The 13168-nt window shown below is 45.2% G+C and overlaps 1 protein-coding gene across 1 annotated transcript in view; it reads right to left on the bottom strand.

Annotated features, from left to right (window-relative positions):
• The window catches only part of LOC107983751 (oocyte zinc finger protein XlCOF6-like), a 144028-nt gene that overhangs the window by 47637 nt on the left and 83223 nt on the right, over positions 1–13168 (bottom strand). The window lies entirely within an intron of this gene.

The raw sequence follows: 13168 nt of genomic DNA, 5'->3' as shown, positions 1-13168 counted from the left end.
TGCAATGGTCCCTCTGTCAGTAATTCTACAGAAAACAAACCTGGGCTACCAAATAGCAAGAAATTCACCAAAAATTTCCCACTTGGATGATCTAAAGCTTTACGGAAAATCAAAAACAGAAATCCAATCACTGACCAACACAGTCAGAATCTTTAGCACTGACGTCAGTATGGAGTTCGGCCTAGACAATATATCCAGAGAGTCAGAAAGGTTTTGAAGAGCAAATTAAATGGCGTAAATACTATCAAGGCTATCAACACCTGGGCTATCCCCGTCATTAGATACACGGCTGGAATTGTGAACTGGACACAAGAAAAGCTAGATGATCTGGACAGAAAGACAAGAAAACTGATGACAATCCACTACTCATGACACCCGCGCAGTGATGTCGACAGACTTGACCTGTCCAGAAAATCAGGAGGCGGAAAGAGGGCTTTGCAAGGGAAACAAACGGAAGAGGAAGAGAAAGATGCCCTGGCAGATGATGGGAAAGGAAGTCAAGAACCAACATTGAGGGAAGTCAAGAGTAGTAAACTGCTTCAAGTTCAAAATACAGAGTGAATACCGTAAAAACACAATCCAGAGCAGAAGAGAAAACTGGCAAAAGAAGGCTCTCCACGGACAGTTCCTAGGAAAAATCAAGAGTCAAATTGACAAAGAAAAAACATGGCTGTGGCTCACAAATGGGACTTTGAAAAAGGAGACGGAGGGCCTGATTCTGGCAGCCCACGAACAAGCCATTAGAACCAATGCCATCAAAGCCAAAATTGAAAAGTCGACGACAGATCCCAAATGTAGACTCTGCAAGGAAGAAGATGAAACAATAGATCCCATCCTCAGCTGCTGCAAGAAGATCGCACAGACAGACTACAAGCAGAGGCATAACACCATTGATTCATTGGAACTTGTGCCACAAATACCATCTGCCTGCGACAAAGAACTGGTGGGATCACAAGCTGGAAAAAGTTACAGAGAATGAGCATGTCAAGCTACTCTGGGACTTCCGAATCCAGACAGACAAGGGTTTTGGAGCAAAATACTCCTGACCTCACGACCGTGTTAAAAGACAAAGTATGGATTGTCGATGTCGCAATCCCAGGTGACGGCAGGATTGAGGAGAAACAACTGGAAAAGTTGACATGATATGAGGATTTAAAGATCAAACTACAAAGACTCTGGTACAAGCCAGTCAAGATGGTCCCAGTGGTGATCGGCACACTGGGTGCAGTGCCTAAAGGCCTTGGCCTGCACTTAAACACAATTGGTGCTGACAAAACTACCATCTGCAGAAGGCCACCTTACTGGATTATGCTCGCATTATTCACCGATATATCACACAGTCCTAGACATTTGGGAAGGGTCCGACATGTGATCCAAGTCAACAGCCAGCAGAATGTCTGCTGTGGACTCATCTTGTTGTGTTTCAAATACAGTAGAGTCTCACTTATCCAACACTCACTTATCCAACGTTCTGGATTATCCAACGCATTTTTGTAGTCAATGTTTTCAATATATCGTGATACTTTGGTGCTAAATTCATAAATACAGTAATTACTACATAGCATTACTGTCTATTGAACTACTTTTTCTGCCAAATTTGTTGTCTAACATGATGTTTTGGTGCTTAATTTGTAAAATCATAACCTAATTTGATGTTTAATAGGCTTCTCCTTAATCTCTCCTTATTATCCAACATATTCGCTTATCCAACGTTCTGCCGGCCCGTTTATGTTGGATAAGTGAGACTCTACTGTAATAATAACAAAATACCATAATACACATGGTTGGAAGAGACCCCTGGGGCCATCTACTCCACCCCCCTTTTGCCTTTGTGCACCAAAACATAATCCAAGCACCCCTGACAGACAGCCACCCAATAATAATAATAATAATAATAATAATAATAATAATAATAAAATACCGTAATACTCATTGTTGGAAGAGACCCCTGGGGCCATCTACTCCAACCCCCTTTTGCCTTTGTGCACCAAAACATAATCCAAGCACCCCTGACAGACAGCCACCCAATAATAATAGTAATAATAAAATACCATAATACACATGGTTGGAAGAGACCCCTGGGGCCATCTACTCCAACCCCCTTATGCCTTTGTGCACCAAAACATAATCCAAGCACCCCTGACAGACAGCCACCCAATAATAATAATAATCTATATATATAAAAGAGTAATGGCATCAGGGCAGTGGACAAAACAACAGAAGTACAGGCCCCCCAACCTCAAAATTTGACAACACAACCCATCATCCACGGCACTAGGTTGATATAACAAAAAGAAAAGAAAAATAAAGTCCTAATTAGAGAGAGAGTAATAATTGTTTTTATCCAATTGCTGCCAGTTAGAGTGCTAAGCTCCGCCCACTTGGTTTCCTAGCAACCTACTCAGCTCACGGGACAGGCACAGTTAGGCCTCACTTAGGCATTTTCCATAGATTATCTGATTTTAACTGGATTAAATGGCAGTGTAGACTCAAGGCCCTTCCACACAGCTATATAACCCATTTATAATCTTATATTATCTGCTTTGAACTGGATTATCTTGAGTCCACACTGCCAGATAATTCACTTCAGTGTGCATTTTATACAGCTGTGTAGAAGGGGCCTCATATAATCCAGTTCTAAGCAGATATAAGATTATAAATATACAGTAGAGTCTCACTTATCCAACATAAACAGTCCGGCAGAACGTTGGATAAGTGACTATGTTGGATAATAAGAAGAGATTCAGAAAAAACCTATTAAACATCAAATTAGGTAATGATTATACAAATTAAGCACCAAACATCATGTTATACAACAAATCTGACAGAAAATGTAGTTCAATACTCAGTAATGCTATGTTGTAATTACTGTATTTACAAATTTAGCACCAAAATATCACAATGAATTTAAAACACTGACTACAAAACATTGACTACTAAAAGGCAGACTGCGTTGGATAATCCAGAACTTTGGATAACTGAATGTTGGATAAGTGAGATTCTACTGTAATATGAAATAATTACTGTGGTAATCCAGAACAACCCAATTCTGCCATGGAGGACACAATCCAAGCACGCCCAACAGATGGCCACCCAGCCTCTCAATAATAATAATAATAAGAATAAGAATATTGTACAATCCTAAGGTTAGCAGATACCCCTAAGGATCATCCAGTTCAACTTCCTTATATCATGCAGGAGGACACAATCCAACCACTCCTGACAGATGGCCATCCAATATCTGCACAATAATAACACACATCGAATCATAGCATCAGACAGTTAGGAGACACACCTAAAGGCCATCCACTCCAACTCAACTCTGCCATGGAGGACACAATCCAAGCACTCCCAACAGATGGCCACCCAGCCTCTCAATACTAATACTACTACTACTAATAATAATAACAACATCATACAATCCTAAGGTTTGGAGTTACCCCTAAGGGTCATCCAGATCAACTTCCTTCTACCATGCAGGAGGACACAATCCAAGCGCTCCTGACAGATGGCCATCCAGCCTCTACATAATAATGATGATGAAGAAGATGATGATAATAATAATAATAATAATAGCATAGAATCCAAGAGTTTGGAGAGACTCCTAGGGGCCATCCAGCCCAACCCTTTCTACTATGCAGCTGGACACAACCCAAGCTTTCACAACACATGCACAACGTATAAATACTATACAATACTAAAGGTAAAGGTAAAGGTTTCCCCCTGACGTTAAGTCCAGTCATGTCTGACTCTGGGGCCTGGTGCTCATCTCCATTTCTAAGACGAAGAGCCGGCGTTGTCCGTAGACACCTCTAAGGTCATGTGGCCGGCATGACTGCATGGAGCGCCCTTACTTTCCCGCCGGAGCGGTACCTATTAATCTACTCACATTTGCAAGTTTTTGAACTGTTAGGTTGGCAGGAGCTGGAGCTAACAGCAGCCGCTCACGCCGCTCCCGGGGTTTGAACCAGGGACCTTTTGGTCTCCAACTCAGTGCTTTAACGCACTTCACCACCGGGGCTCCTTATACAATACTACACAGGGACATAGACTCCCTCTATCCTCACCACTTTCACAGTACACAAATAACCAAATGCATACTAAACATAAAGACAACCATACAACAGACATTCAATACCACCACTACCTCAACAAGTTCTCACCAACACCACCAGACAACGCCACAGCAACGCGTGGTCGGGCACAGCTAGTAATAATAATAATAATAATAATAATAATAATAATAATAATAAATACCATAATACACATGGTTGGAAGAGACCCCTGGGGCCATCTACTCCAACCCCTCAAAACACAGCAGACAAAAAATCAGTACAAGAAAACCGCACTACAAACTAGAGCTGACAGCTGGCACAACAAAACACTGCATGGAAAGTTCCTTGACAAAATTGAAGGAAAAGCTGATAAGGAGAAGACCTGGCTCTGGCTCACGAATGGGACCCTGAAGAAGGAGACAGAAGGCCTGATCCTTGCAGCCCAGGAGCAAGCCATCAGGACAAATGCAATTAAGGCCAAGATTGAAAAATCAGCTGATGACCCAAAATGCAGACCGTGCAAGGAAGCTGACGAAACCATTGATCATATCCTCAGCTGCTGTAAGAAAATCGCACAGACAGACTACAAACAGAGGCACAACTATGTGGCCCAAATGATTCACTGGAACTTATGCCTCAAGTACCACCTCCCAGCAGCAAAGAACTGGTGGGATCACAAACCTGCAAAAGTTTTGGAAAATGAGCACACAAAGATACTGTGGGACTTCCGAATCCAGACTGACAAAGTTCTGGAACACAACACACCAGACATCACAGTTGTGGAAAAGAACAAGGTTTGGATCATTGATGTTGCCATCCCAGGTAACAGTCGCATAGATGAAAAACAACAGGAAAAACTCAGCTGCTCTCAGGACCTCACCATCTGCCAACTGCAAAAGGCCACCCTACTGGGATCTGCACGCATCATCCGAAAATACATCACACAGTCCTAGACACTTGGGAAGTGTTCGACTTGTGGTTTTGTGAAACGAAATCCAGCATATCTATCTTGTTTGCTGTGCCGTACAACGTCGTTGTGTTGATAATAATAATAATAAATACCATAATACACATGGTTGGAAGAGACCCCTGGGGCCATCTACTCCACCCCCCTTTTGCCTTTGTGCACCAAAACATAATCCAAGCCCCCCTGACAGACAGCCACCCAATAATAATAATAATAATAATAATAATAATAATAAATACCATAATACTCATGGTTGGAAGAGACCCCTGGGGCCATGTACTCCACCCCCCTTCTGCCTTTGTGCACCAAAACATAATCCAGTTAGAACCTGTGGCGTCGATGGCGGAGTGGACTAAGTGACTTGAAGGTTGGGCTGCTGACCTGAAGGCTGCCAGGTTCGAGAGTGTGGGTGAGCTCCCTCTGTCAGCTCCAGCTCCAGGCGGGGACATGAGAGAAGCCTCCCTCCCACAAGGATGGTAAAAACGTCAACAACATCCGGGCACTGTCCCCTGGGCAACGTCCTTGCAGACGGCCAATTCTCTCACTCATAGAATCATAGAATCGTAGAGTTGGAAGCGACCACATGGGCCATCTAGTCCAACCCCCTGCTAAGAAGCAGGAAAAGTTGCTACTGACATGAAACAAAAATTATTCTTCTTATTATTATTGGCCATGGTTCCTCCCTCCGGACGCAGAGACAGGCCCCCCCCCCCCCGCCCAAGGCCCCTCGCCCTCCCTGCCACCGGGCGTGTGGGCGGAAGGTCAGGAGAGCGTGCCCCGGGGGAGGGCCCTGTGAGGGCCCCGCTCTCCCTCTCCCTCCCTCTCCCTCCCTCCCTGGGCCACTCCACCCCCTCTCACCTCTCCTCCTCCTGCCTTCCTTCCTTCCTTCCTTCCTTCCTCGGCCTCCGAGCGAGGCTTCTTTCTTTCTTTCCTTCCTTCTTTTCTTTCTCCTCAGGCGACGCCGCTCCCGCCTCAGCCTCCCAAAATGGCGCCGCTCCGAGAGGGGGGGGCGGGGCTGAGTGACGTCACCACCAGGGAGGAGAAGAGAAGCGAGGAGGCGGGCCCTGCGCCGAGCAGCCCCGCTCCTGATTGGCCGCCCGGGAGGCTGTCGCTCTCGGGAAGGGGCTCATTTGCATGTTTAAAGGGGAAGCGGCGGGTCCGAGGGAGGCCTTCCTGACCTCATAAAACCACGCGGCAGGAGCCCAGCCTGGAGGGAAGGGGCGCGTGGAGCACCCCGGGCAAGTCGGACCTCACCAGACTTCCTGGTGTTTATTTATTGATTGATCTGCTGGATTTCTGTCCCGCCCTTCTTTCTCACCCCGAAGGGGACTCACAGCAGCTTACAAATTAAATTTACATACAATATTGTATTATTAGCATAGTACAATACTGGCCATAAATTACTATATTGTACTATATCTATATATTGTAATATTATTAGTAATATTGCATGTAAAATATAATACATATATAATATACACACACACTACTTAAGAGTCCATTATAAAGACACAGGTTTTCCTCAAGGCTGTTTTTCTCAAGAAAGTATAGTAGAGTCTCACTTATCCAACACTCGCTTATCCAAGGTTCTGGATTATCCAAGCCATTTTTGTAGTCAATGTTTTCAATATATCGTGATATTTTGGTGCCAAATCCGTAAATACAGTACAGTAGAGTCTCACTTATCCAACATAAACGGGCCAGCAGAACGTTGGATAAGCGAATATGTTGGATAATAAGGAGGCATTAAGGAAAAGCCTATTATTTATCTTTTCATCCCTCCTCCCCGTTGTAGGACACGGCTCTACAAGGGCCGGAAAAATAGTACAGGTCAATAACTGGCTCAGAAAATGGTGCCAAGAGGAGCATTTTGGCTTCCTTGACCATGGTCTACTCTTCCAGGAGGATGGCCTACTGGCAAGTGATGGGGTGCATCTCACACAAGCAGGAAAACATCTTTTTGCACACAGACTCACAAACCTCATCAGGCACACTTTAAACTAGGTCTACTGGAGGAGGGGAACAACAGCCTTGCGAACAGTATTTCACCCACGACTACAGGGAACCGCCGAAAGGCTAAACGGAGGGCTGCACAAACACAGCAAGGACCAAGTACAGAGAGCACAATAATCCCAAATAAACAGTTCGAGGGGAGGTCACAGGGGCTTACATGTCTTTACACCAACGCTCAGAGCATGGGAAATAAGCAAGACGAACTCCAACTCCTAGCACAGCACCACACATACGATGTCATAGGCATCACTGAAACCTGGTGGGATGACTCCCATCACTGGAATGTAGCCATTGAGGGCTATGACCTCTTTCACAGAAATACAGTAGAGTCTCACTTATCCAACATAAACGGGCCGGCAGAATGTTGGATAAGTGAATATGTTGGATAATAAGGAGAGATTAAGAAAAGGCCTATTAAACATCAAAATAGGTTATGATTATACAAATTAAGCACCAAAACATCATGTTATACAACAAATTTGACAGAAAAAGTAGTTCATTACGCATTAATGCTATGTAGTAATTACTGTATTTACGAATTGAGCACCAAAATATCATGATATATTGAAAACATTGACTACAAAAATGCGTTGGATAATCCAGAACGTTGGATAAGTGAGACTCTACTGTAGAACAAAGGGGAGAGGAGGGGGAGTAGCTTTGTATGTCAAAAACAGTTACGTTGCAGAAGAAATGCAAGACTGTAATCCGGGAAACCAGCTTGAAAGCATCTGGACAAGAATCAAGGGAACCGGGACTCAAAAAGATCTTGTCGTGAGTGTCTACTACAGACCTCCGAGTCAGGATGAAGGACTTGATGAAGCCTCCTGTCAACAGCTGACCAAACAGGCACCACAGTTGAAGGGAGATGTTGACAAGCTGGAAAGCGTCCAAAGGAGGGCAACTAAAATGATCAAAGGTCTGGAGAACAAGAATCCCTATGAGGAGCGGCTGAAAGAGCTGGGCCTGTTTAGCCTGCAGAAGAGAAAGCTGAGGAGACATGATGAGAGCCATGGACAAATACGTGAGGGGAAGTCCTAGGGAGAGGGAGCAAGTCTTGGAGACTAGGACGCAAGGGAACAATGGCTTCAAACTACAGGAAAGAAAGGAGATTCCACCTGAACATCAGGAAGAACTTCCTCACGGTGAGAAGGGCTGTTCAGCAGTGGAACTCTCTGCCACGGACTGTGGTGGAGGCTCTTTCTTTGGAGGCTTTGAAGCAGAGGCTGGATGGCCATCTGTTGGGGGTGCTTTGAATGCGATTTCCTGCTTCTTAGCAGGGGGTTGGACTGGATGGCCCATGTGGTCTCTTCCAACTCTACTATTCTATGATTCTATGATTCTATAGTGTGTTTATTGTGCATTGTTTTTAGGCACATTGTGCCATATGTAAACCGCCCCGAGTCCCTTTGGGGAGATGGAGGCAGGGTACAAATGCAAGCTATTTAAAACCTCAGCAGACTAATAGCCAAAACCCAGGTCACCACAACATCTGTTATAGAACTGCAATATGCTGATGACAACGTAGTTTGTACGCAATCAGAAGAAGACTTACAAGCCACTCTAAACACCTTCGCAGAAGCATACGAGAAGCACTACCAGAACCTGCTGAATCGCAGCTCCAATGTGGCCGAAGAGACCCTCTCACAAATCCCGCAACAACAAGCCAGGGATGAGCTTGCAGCACTGCCTAGTTTGGAAGAAGTCAGCAATGCCATCAGCCAACAAAAAAACAACAAAGCCAGCGGACCTGATGGGATTCCTGCTGAAATCTTCAAAGAGGGTGGACCTGAGCTGATACAACAACTCCACCAGCTCATTGAAAAGGTGTGGATGACCGAGAAAATCCCAGCTGACTTCAAGGATGCCACCATCATCACTCTTTTCAAGAAAGGGGACACTGCGGGAACTATTGCGGTATCTCCCTTCTAAGCTCCGCTGGGAAAATCCTCGCAAGAATCCTTGCCAACCGCCTTCTCCCTGTCTTCAGAAGACACCCTCCCAGAATCCCAGAAGGACTTCCGTCCCTCCAGAGGAACAGTGGACATGATCTTCACTGCACAACAGCTCCAAGAAAAATGCAGGGAACAAAACCAACCTCTGTACATGGCATACATTGACCTTGCAAAGGCATTCGACACAGTGCATCGCAGCGCTCTCTGGACCATCCTCCAAAAAATCGGGTGCCCTGACAAATTTGTGAACATCCTGCGGCTCCTCCATGATGGCAACAGTCTTGGACAGCAACGGCTCCCAAAGTGACCCATTTAAGGTGGAATCGGGTGTCAAGCAGGGATGTGTTATTGCCCCCACCTTATTTTCCATCTTCATCGCTATGATACTTCACCTTGTTGATGGGAAGCTTCCCACTGGAGTGGAAATCATCTGTCGGACAGATGGCAAGCTATTTAGCCTCAGCAGACTGCGAGCCAAAACCAAGGTCACCACAGCATCTGTTATAGAACTCCAACATGCTGATGACAACGTAGTCTGTGCGCACTCAGAAGAAGACCTACAAGCCACTCTAAACACCTTCGCAGAAGCATAGGAGAAGCTCGGCCTCTCACTGAACATCGAGAAAACCAAAGTGCTCTTCCAACAGGCACCAGCTCATCCCTCTGCAAAGCCAGGAATACAGCTTAATGGTGTAACATTAGAAAACGTTGACCATTTCCGCTACCTTGGCAGCCACCTCTCCACAAAAGTCAACATCGACACTGAAATACAACACCGCCTGAGCTCTGCGAGCACAGCATTTTTCCGTATAAAGCAGAGAGTGTTTGATGACCGGGACATCCGTAGAGAGACCAAGGTGCTTGTTTACAAAGCCACTGTCCTCACAACCCTGCTCTACACCTGCGAAACGTGGACTGTTTACAGACGTCACACCAAACTCCTGGAGCGTTTCCATCAGCATTGCCTAAGGAAAATCCTGCAAATCTCTTGGGAAGACAGGCGGACAAAGGTCAGCGTGCTGGAAGAAGCAAAAACCACCAGCATTGAAGCGATGCTCCTACGCCATCAACTCCGCTGGACTGGCCACGTTGTCCGAATGCCCGATCACCGTCTCCCAAAGCAGCTACTCTACTCCGAATTCAAGAATGAGAAACGTAATGTTTGTGGGCAGGAAAAGAGATTTAAATGGGTTTAAAGCCAACCTTAAAAACTGTGGCATAGACACTGAGAACTGGGAAGCCCTGGCCCTTGAGCGCTCTAATTGGAGGTCAGCTGTGACCAGCAGTGCTGCGGAGTTTGAAGAGGCACGAATGGAGGGCTTAAGGGAGAAACGTGCCAAGAGGAAGGAGCGTCAAGCCAACCCCGACCGGGACCGCCTTCTGCCTGGAAACCGATGTCCTCACTGCGGGAGAACATGCAGATCAAGAATAGGTCTCTTCAGCCACCTACAGACACACCCCCAAAGTGGAAGGCAATCATCCTCGAACTACGAGGGATCGCCTAAGACAAAAGCAAGGTTATGATTAGAGTTGTTATTATTAATACTGGAGCATCACTTTGGTTTCATTGGGCTGAACACAAATGTGGCCAAAGGAACGGAAGGCAGGCAGGCATAAAGGAACGGCTCTTTCCAGTATTAAAAGGTGTCATTCACTGGATCAAGGGTTTCCTGGAATTACCAGGATGTGCCATATCCTGAGGGACACAACGATTACGGGGCTGCCTTTCACGTCTGCCTCCTGCCATCAAAGCAATCCTGCTGCCAACCAAGACCTGCCTCTCCACCGTCTAATTCAAACCACCACTGAGGCTTGATGGGATGTTCACAAAAGGAGTCTCTGCTGAACCAAGTCCCTCTGGGCCATTCACTCCCTCGGCTGAGCCCCAGGATGGGATGCAAAGACAAGCACAGCTCCACCCACAATGCCATTTTCCTGTCAATCTTTCCCCTTTGCCAACTTCTCTCTTTCTTCCTTGTCCTTTGTCCAGGAGAAGGAAAAAAGGTGGACCTGGGGCACGTCTTCACTGTGGAATGAATGCAAACTGACTCCACCTCAATTGCCATGGCCCAGTGGGGTTGCTGTGTGTTTTCCGGGCATGGCTCAACGCTTTGGAAGAATGTCGACTTGTGTTTCAGAGAATAATACAGTAGAGTCTCGCTTATCCAAAGTTCTGTATTATCCAACGCAGTGGTCTACCTTTTAGTAGTCAATGTTTTTGTAGTCAATGTTTTCAATACATTGCAAAGTTTTATTGCTAAATTCGTAAATGCAGTAATTACTACACTACGTTACCCTGTATTGAACTGCTTTTTCAATACATGGTAACGTAGTATCGGACACCTTCGCACTAATCAAAACTTCCCAGAAGACATCACCTCCCTGTTTCACCATTGCCTCACCACAAGCTACTTTCAGTGGGACAATGAATTCTATGAACAGAAAGATGGAGTGGCCATGGGGAGCCCTCTCACCCAAGTAGTAGCAAATTTCTACATGGAAGACTTTGAAAAACAAGCCCTGGAAACAGCTTCAAAACAGCCAACTATATGGTTCAGGTATTTTGATGACACCTTTACCATTTGGAGCCATGGAGAAGAACTCAGCAAGTTCCTGGACCACCTCAACAGCATCCACCCAAACATCCAATTCACCATGGAAATACAAAAGGAAGGGAAACTGCCATTTCTAGATGTTCTAGTCCAGGGGTCCTCAAACTTTTTAAACGAAGAAGTAGGGGCACAAAAGATCAGCTTCTGATTGACAAAATGATAGTGGAGACTTGCAAAAGCCGCAAAACAAACCTATATACAACTTAGATTGATTACAAAAAAGCATTTGATTCATTGCCACATTGTTGGATCATAAAATGTCTAGATGTCATCGGGATTTGTGAAAATATTAGAAAGTTCACCGAAAAAGCAATGAAACAATGGAAAACCGAGTTGTTTGTGGGCAACGAAAGCTATGGAACTGTTAACATCAGGAGAGGAATTTTCCAGGGCGACTCACTGTCACCACTGCTGTTCATCATTGCAATGGTCCCTGTCAGTAATTCTACAGAAAACAAACCTGGGCTACCAAACAGCAAGAAATTCATCAAAAATTTCCCACTTGGATGATCTAAAGCTTTACGAAAAATCACAAACAGAAATCCAATCACTGACCAACACAGTCAGAATCTTTAGCACTGACATCGGTATGGAGTTCGGCCTAGACAATATATCCAGAGAGTCAGAAAGGTTTTGAAGAGCAAATTAAATGGCGTAAATACTATCAAGGCTATCAACACCTGGGCCATCCCCGTCATTAGATACACAGCTGGAATTGTGAACTGGACACAAGAAGAGCTAGATGATCTGGACAGAAAGACAAGAAAACTGATGACAATCCACTACTCATGACACCCGCGTAGTGATGTCGACAGACTTGACCTGTCCAGAAAATCAGGAGGCGGAAAGAGGGCTTTGCAAGGGAAACAAACGGAAGAGGAAGAGAAAGATGCCCTGGCAGATGATGGGAAAGGAAGTCAAGAACCAACATTGAGGGAAGTCAAGAGTAGTAAACTGCTTCAAGTTCAAAATACAGAGTGAATACCGTAAAAACACAATCCAGAGCAGAAGAGAAAACTGGCAAAAGAAGGCTCTCCATGGACAGTTCCTAGGAAAAATCAAGAGTCAAATTGACAAAGAAAAAACATGGCTGTGGCTCACAAATGGAACTTTGAAAAAGGAGACGGAGGGCCTGATTCTGGCAGCCCAAGAACAAGCCATTAGAACCAATGCCATCAAAGCCAAAATCGAAAAGTCGACGACAGATCCCAAATGTAGACTCTGCAAGGAAGAAGATGAAACAATAGATCCCATCCTCAGCTGCTGCAAGAAGATCGCACAGACAGACTACAAGCAGAGGCATAACACCGTTGCTCAAATGATTCATTGGAACTTGTGCCACAAATACCATCTGCCTGCGACAAAGAACTGGTGGGATCACAAGCTGGAAAAAGTTACAGAGAATGAGCATGTCAAGCTACTCTGGGACTTCCGAATTCAGACAGACAGAGTTTTGGAGCACAATACTCCTGACCTCACAACCGTGTTAAAAGACAAAGTATGGATTGTCGATGTCACAATCCCAGATGACGGCAGGATTGAGGAGAAACAACTGGAAAAGTTGAC

Source organism: Anolis carolinensis, chromosome 3, assembly GCF_035594765.1.
Source record: "Anolis carolinensis isolate JA03-04 chromosome 3, rAnoCar3.1.pri, whole genome shotgun sequence".
In the NCBI taxonomy this organism is placed as follows: Eukaryota; Metazoa; Chordata; class Lepidosauria; order Squamata; family Dactyloidae; genus Anolis; species Anolis carolinensis.
The sequence above is the reverse complement of the archived record's forward strand: the minus strand, read 5'-3'. Positions and strand labels throughout refer to the sequence as shown.